The following is an 8,812-nucleotide window of genomic DNA, read 5'->3' as shown; positions in this document are numbered from 1 at the left end:
CCGTTTCTTATTTATACTATTTATATATTTTCTAAATACTAAAATTTGATGTTTTCTTGCTTGATTTTTCTATGTAATGTTATGAAGGGCGCTGTTGAAGAGATGTTTTGGAATTATCTAAAGTACAATACAAAATAAAATATTTCAAATAATAGGTTTAAAAATGATCATATTCGTTTTTTTTTAATTCTTGGAACTGATATAGATAATGTACTAATTTTGTTCATATCAACTTACTTTATATATAAAGAGAGCTTGATAAGGATACCTTAAACCGATGGTACCAATGATTTGTCTCATCTAACAACTTTCTGTACACAAAATATAAATACGCTCTTAAATTTCGGATTTTCCTTTTAATTGAGCACTCTGCTGGATTTCTTTTTCCAAAAAAACTAATCATATATATATATATATATATATATATATATATATATATATATATATATATATATCGTTGAGCATTTTCTGTTGAATTAAGTCGGTCAATTTAGCTCTTATACATAGATCACTGTATAACGATTAGATCACTGTAACTCATGTAAAGAACGTTCTAAAATAAAATGTTTATATTCAACCTTATTTCTCCCGGTTAAACGTAGCCGATTGGATACAGTCTTTGCTAATCGAGCAAGAGAGGGCTCGTGTTGCCGGATTCGAATCTCTCGACTGGTGTTAATCATGACGCCCTGCATTGAAGATTCCCAAAAGGATGAAGCACTAGTGTCTTTAGGTCTTTAATTATTATAGTGAAAAAAATAATTTTATATATATATATATATATATATATATATATATATATATATATATATATATATATATATATATATACTAGAGGAGGGGGCGGCTTTGCGCGGTTGTAAAATACAATTAAGTATAGTATTTTAATTTGTCCAGATTTCGTATATATTATTATGGAGTCGTGATTTCGAAAGTAAAAAAAGTATTTGAATGCCATTAGCTAGAATCGAAATCGAGAGCAAAATAATAGCATTCAAAGCCGGTAAGGTTACCACTGAACAAAAGTGATACGCATATCAACTGATTAAAACTGAAAAATAAACAAAGATAAATGTACAAAATGCATGACGATTATTTCAATTTTGACCCATTTGGACCCCTTAAAACTATTTTAATCGGCTAAACACCCTTAAAAGTATGGTCTGTAAAAAGCCCAATCATTTTAACCCCTAGCGACGCTCCACGCCGTTTAGTTTCGGACGAGGTGGAACTTAAAAATATGGAGACAAACAAACAGAATATAGCCTTTTATATATTAGATTTATATATATATATATATATATATATATATATATATATATATATATATATATATATATATATATATTCGTGGGCGGTGTGGAACTTTGATTAATTTCGAGAGAAAGGTACCTCTCTTTTTCAAAATATTTTGAAAAAGAGAGGTACCTTTCTCTCGAAATTAATCACGGACTTTACATACACCGGACATACCAGCTTCTTGGTAATAAATAATTTTACATTGAAGTGAAGAATGATAGTCAAATAAAGGTTAGAAACTCCTCTATTCAGCCATACTCGTCTATATCTTTTTGTTTTTCTTTTTTACTTCATCTTTTCAGGTCTTCCTCCGCATTGTTTCTGGCTTAAAAAAAAAAACAAATATATATTTCTTTACCAACAATGCTTCAAGCAAACTACTACCTACTCTTATATATATATATATATATATATATATGTGTGTGTGTGTGTGTGTGTGTGTGTGTGTGTGTGTGTGTGTGTGGAAGTGGTTGTCATCTAATATTTACCTGTGTTGACTTTACATCGCGTGTTTACATTGCATAACCTTGTACATTAGTACCCTTGCAAACGTACACATTCATCTCATCTCCTGTACTTTCTTTTTATTTCAAGACTACCACAAACATCTCACAGAAAAATAGTGGCTTGTCTTCCAGTTTTAACCTTACCATGATTGTCCAAAAAACCTTCTCATCAAGAACCCATCTTCTACCATTACTGCAAAAGAACTCATTTGTTTTCCTCCATACCAAAAATCAGTCAGATCTTCCATAAAGAGAGTTTCTTTCCAATATATTCTTAGTTGTGAAACAAGTTACATTGGGATTGGCTCCCTACATATTATAACATAACAGTTTTCAAGCCAATGTCAAAAAATATATGTCATGTCCTCCTGTGAAATAATCATAATTCTCAATCCTTTCATATAGTTCCATTATCCCATTTACTGACAATGATCTGACAGCCATACATATCAGTGTAATATTCAACCCAGTGTTCCATTTGCTTCCCAGTAGCTGTCATCGTCTCTCCGTCCAGGGATTTTAAAGGGACAGTTTTGCTTTTAGTTGGGCCGAGAGCCTCCTTTATGCCTTGGTATTTCCAGTGTTCGAGGCTGATTGGATCTGCTCACCGGGCCTGAGCCAGTAGGTGTTTGTAGTCTGGCAAGTGTGGGAACATATGATCTTGCTGCATGGAAGGCCTGTAGGGAATTGGTAGATGGGCGTGCTTATATGCTACAGAGGCTGATAGTTTAGCCTCGATGGTTAGGAGTTTGTCAGTCTTGGCTTGAAACCACTCGTTGATGGTGCTTCAATTAAGAGTGCAGTTAGAGAATAGAAACACTTCTATTGCCTTCTCCAGGAAAATGTATATAAAAGTTTACTTTTATATTTTTAATTTTTCTTTCTATAAGAGACATACAAATATAACAGACACAGACATTGAGTTTAAGTGAACATGTCTGTGTGTCAGTGTGTCTGTTAGTCTGTATGTCGATGTGTCTGTGTACATTTCCCTACGCAATAACTCTGTCAATTTTTAGTCTACAGACTCGAAATTTGATATACAGGGTACTGAGATTTGTGAAAATCAATGTGATTTTTGGCCAGAAATTTGGCGATTAAGGGGTCAAAGTTCAACAATTTGACCTTTGAGAACTCTACCAAACTCCTCCGACAATTTTGGGTCTAAACATTTTATATTTTAGATATTGGTTGCTTGGACATGGATCTAGCTTAATAACTTGATTTGAGCCCAAAACAATAAATGTTACGGGGTTATAATAGGCGTCAAAGTAAAAAAAAAACCACTCGGCAACGCCGGGCCGAAATGCTAGTATATATATATATATATATATATATATATATATGTGTGTGTGTGTGTGTGTGTGTGTGTGTTTTTGTGTGTGTATGTGTATAATATATATATATATATATATATATATATATATATATATTAATAGGAATTAATAAGGATTAATTATCACAATACACCATTTACTCTAGATGTTTTCTCGGAAACTACTGAGCCTTTCTGACTAAAATTTTGTATGGGCCTTCGTTATGATTAAGTGCAGCGAAGTAAGTACTATGGTATCTGCTGGATGCAAATAAGGGATAATAAAGCTGAATATATATATATATATATATACAGAGAGAGAGAGAGAGAGAGAGAGAGAGAAAGTGAGAAAGAGAGGAGAGAGAGAGTAGCAAATATTTACTCCTTCTAGTCGTATATTTTTTCTAGGCTTGTTTTACCATGCATAATATAAGGGATGTTTTTACAATTATATATAATTTATACAGATTATTTTAAGACTGAAACACAATATAAGATTTTTGTAGATATATTTTTTTTAATTATGACGTAAATTATAAATCTATGCCTTCACATCAAAGCAATCATTATTTTGTTAAAGTAATATTTTAAGCTTTATTAGTAAGAAGATGTAAATAGCCCATTACATAGAGCATCTATTGAATATCTTTAGGTTTCAGTTTCAATTTCCTTGTTGGGAATTATTAAGCAGTAATCCTATATTTTTCATTTTTTTAAATAAGTTAAGATATTGAATTTATCCAGTTTTGACATGGTTCAAAACCGGCTTCAAAACCTTGTAGGTGATGCCATTTTCTCTTTCCTGCAACCTTTTTCCAACAGAAAAGACTTTGCTAACCTATCTTTGCTCTATCTTTATTTTCATGGCAAGTGATCGGCTGAACTCTAATCTATGGTTATCTCTTGCCAAACTTTCAAAAAAAACCTTCACTAGCTACAACCACTAACTAACCTCTCTCTAACTTTGCCTTAATCTGAACGCAGATTCCATGAACAAAGGTTCATTCTCAGAACTGCCCTCATGTGGAACACTGTACCATAGGCCTACTTCCTGGATGAATACAACATGGTAGCCTTCAAATCCAATGTAATCAAGTTCCTGTTGGGTTGTCTCCATAAATAATCAAATTCTACCCAATTTACACTATTAACAATTACTACACTACTACCTTACATTCATTTACACTTATCCTCGAGTGGCATTCGGGTCTTGATAAGTTTTGACTTCAAGTTATATATATATATATATATATATATATATAAATTAATAGGAATTAATAAGGATTAATTATCACAATACCCCATTTACTCTAGATGTTTTCTCAGAAACTACTGAGCCTATCTGACTAAAATTTTGTATGGACCTTCGTTATGATCAAGTGCAGCGAACTAAGTACTATGGTACCTGCACGATGCAAAGTAAGGGATAATAAAACTGAATGGAGATTAGTATTTAATGAAAAATAGGCACCAATTTAACTATATTCAACCATCAATTTGACATATAGCACTCATTTTCAGGTAACAGATTGTAACGACGGAAAAAATATCTGATTATTTTACAATACTCTCGATATAGAAAGAAACGAATTTTGTAGGTCGGAGATATCGTTAAGGCTTTCTTGACTTCTACTTAGATGAGCCATTGCAATATACATCTACAGATCAAAAATGCCAATATATTTCCACATAGCAGATTAGAATTCACTGATGTAAACAAGGAAGTGCCAACAACAACATAAACCGCCTTTGTTTTTATTAGCCATCGTCTTTGTAATTTTAATTGCATGATCGTTGTGTAGCGGCCGGTGCCAGTCAGAAGGCCACAATCTTGTCTCAAGGAGTAGGTGACAAGGACTGGCCAATCTTCTCTTAGAGTAGATGCTGATTTATCTGTTTGAGTTCTTTACACATTTTTAATGTCAGTCTGTCTGGCACTGAAATTGGTTCCGGACAATGACTCTTTAACCGGATTATTGCGAAATGAGATGCTAAAAAGAGTCATTGAAATGGTGTGTCGAAAGAATAGATGACAAAAGAATAATGGATGATCCTGTTTTGTTGTCAGATTGACAATGACAGCTACTTTCTGTGACTGACATCCCATTTCGGAGACAAAGAACTCATTGTTTCTAACTATAAAAGCGTCAAAGGACAAAAACAAAAATATATCCTTTTTTTATCATCTATTTTCTAATGAATGCAACCAAAATTTTAAAGAAAGGCACAAGCTTTAACTGGAATAATATCTCTATAAAAAAAAAACAAAGTGATAAAATATTACAAAATTTATTGCTACGTAATAAAATGTATTTTACTGTATATTATAAATGTCAAATTTTACAATTCTGTATTTTGAAAATTTAGCAAAAGAAAAAACTGTTATTAGCAATTCATACGAAGCAAATACTTTTTTATTTAGTTTTTCTATTTTACTCAGCCTTAAATTTATTGAGAATAAATTGCTATTTACAGATAGAAAGTGTTTCGCATTACTACTATATTTATATTACCTTTCTTTTTAGAACCGTCCTTTATTCACATTGTTGATACCAAGTCTGTGTGTTGTCATGAAACAGTGTCATTTAGAAATGCCTACCATTGGCTAATGAAAACATTAACCTGTGGAAGAGAACAACAAAGAATCTTATTGGTTAGCAAGCTGAACTAAACACCACGTGTATAGATAAAAAAATCTGGGAACACAAATTCCGTGCATCATAGCTTGACCATTGTCGATGGGGATTAAAAGCCGAAGTTTCTGTGTAGCTTAATTTCCACAAATATGCTTTCATAATTTAATACTCTAATCACGTATTAATCGCAGTAAAAGTCAAGACTTAAAGCGAAGACATAAAATATTATATCTCTTAATAACATTTTATAACATGGAATAAGAATTATATATACGTATATATATTAATGTTGGGACGATTAATCAGAATCGGGAATCGGAAAAATCGGAACATTTGGAGATACTGGAATTGATATCAGAATCGGAAAAATTTATGCGTATTTTTCCATGCCAAAAATGATTTTTTAATTATATATATATATATATATATATATATATATATATATATATATATATATATATATATATATATATATATATATATATATATACAGTGATGATCATATTTATTGGCACGGTAAAATAAAAGTTAAATTTTGTCTAATAAATTCTAAAAAAGGGATTAAATTAAAGAAAATAACAAAGTATATTATGTATTTTTAACTGGCCTTTCCGATGCAGCAATCGGATTTTAGAAAAAATAAATAACAAAGGAACAACAAACATAATTGCAAAAAACCCAATCAAGGTAATCAAGGCCAAAGGCTATACAATTGATTATTAAATAAATCGTGCCAATAATTTTGAACAAGGGTTTTTTGCAATTATGTTTGTTGTTCCTTTGTTATTTATTTTTTCTAAAATCCGATTGCTGCATCGGAAAGGCCAGTTAAAAATACATAATATACTTTGTTATTTTCTTTAATTTAATCCCTTTTTTAGAATTTATTAGACAAAATTTAACTTTTATTTTACCGTGCCAATAAATATGATCATCACTGTATATATAGTTTTTTTTTTTAACAAAAGCTTCCGTTGTCCGCAATATTGTCAAAAGAAATACATATTTATTGATATTAAACAACTATTAAACTAAAAATACACCGCAAGATTGTTTTTACATTTGAGAAATTATCTGCAAATCTCTTGTGTTTTTACGGTAATCGATAAAAATGACAATATAGTTAAATATTTAGAGATTTACAAAGTATATATATATATATATATATATATATATATTTGGTAAAACTGGTAATTAGTAAAAACCTGAAGAGAGTGCTCAATACTATTGCAGAGCAAATATGTGTTTTATTTTTTTATTAATATTTTATCTGTTTGGTTACATATGTTTCAGATGTTGGACCATGTTTACCATCCAACAGCCTCGTCAGACCTTACAGAAGTGGTTGTTAGTATTAGGAAGAAGTACGTTAACGTATGTATTTTAAAAAAAAACAGCCCATTGTAAACTGAAATGAGCAAGTCGATGCATAGCGACTACGAAAAATTGTAAATGAACCCTGTACTTGTCAAAAAAATGACATCTACACTAACCCTTCCCCTCTCTCTCTCCCTCTCTTTCTCTCTCGCTCTCCCTCTCTTTCCCTCTCGCTCTCCCTCTCTCTCATCCACTTAATATGCCTTGTTGAACAAGCAAAAGGCAGTAAAAATTTAAAACCTAATAATTGAAACTCCCCCACTTCTCACCTAACCCCCTCCCTTTTTTCTTTTCTTTACCATCCTCTCTCCACCTCCCCCATCTATATCCACATATCTCCAACCACGCCTATCTGAATCTGCTACCCCCCGCGCATAATATAATCTAATTTATCAAAACCTTAAAAACTGAAATATTGTCAATACCCGCCTCCCTCCCCAACATGGTCCAACACCTGAAACATATGTAAACTAACAGATAAAACGGTAATAAAGAAATAAAACACACACACACACACACACACACACATATATATATATATATATATATATATATATATATATATATATATATATATATATATATATATATATAATGTTAAAAGTCCCCGTACGCTTCTAGAATAGCGAGTTCAAGGTTATGGGTTTTTTTTAAAGCATGAGACCAATGTTATTTTTTTGTAGTTAATATTTTATTTTTAACATTTCAAGCGGTCCTCCGCTCTTGGTCACAAAAATGTCGAAATGAAAATGAAAGACGTTAAAAACATGGAAATTTTGATTTTGGACAGCCTTATTTTCTTGCAACAATGTTCTAAAGAGACCACGTGAGCTATTTGTGCCCTTTTTATTGTTTTATATTTAAAATCTTTTGCAACGTATTAGTGCTTATATCCCACGACAAAAGGACGAAATTGATGTCAATGTGTGTAATAAATAGTTAGAAACTGAAAGATATTTATTGAACTGTAAAAATAATATTATTAATTGTTCTCATTATGATAATAGTAATAGTTGAAACAAAGATGTTAACAGATTAATATAGTAAAGCAATTATAACAATGGTGATAGTTTTTACAATAATAATAATATTGCTAATAATGTGTGTATGTGCATGTATGCGTATATAGATCCGTGCATACATGTGTATATATGTGCATGTGTATGTATATGTGCACATGTGTGTATGCATGTATCCATGTCTGTGTATACATATGATTATTTATATGTACATGTGTGTATATTGGGATGCATATATTATGTATGTGTGTACGTCGCATATATATATATATATATATATATATATATATATATACTTATGCTCATAAATTTTTATGCAAGCGTTATTATTGGTTTGTGGTTAAAATATTATTATTATTATTATTATTATTATTATTATTATTATTATGATTGTTATTATCATTATTATTATTAGTAGTAGTAGTAGTAGTAGTAGTATCATTATTATTATTATTATTATTATTATTATCTTTATCATTATTATAAATATTGTCATTATTATTAAAACACACAGGCTGGCCTTCGGGCCAAGACAAGATTTAAGTATCTGCTCTGATTCTGCACTTAACCCTTTCTGTCTTCGGACAGTTAAGGAGAAATCCTTCATGATCGAGACAATTTTGATTTTGATTTTTATAATTATTTTTGTTCCTATCCGGT

The sequence above is a fragment of the Euprymna scolopes genome, chromosome 17, assembly GCF_053919585.1.
Source record: "Euprymna scolopes isolate OS-2025 chromosome 17, ASM5391958v1, whole genome shotgun sequence".
NCBI lineage: Eukaryota > Metazoa > Mollusca > Cephalopoda > Sepiida > Sepiolidae > Euprymna > Euprymna scolopes.
This window is presented reverse-complemented; position numbering follows the sequence as displayed.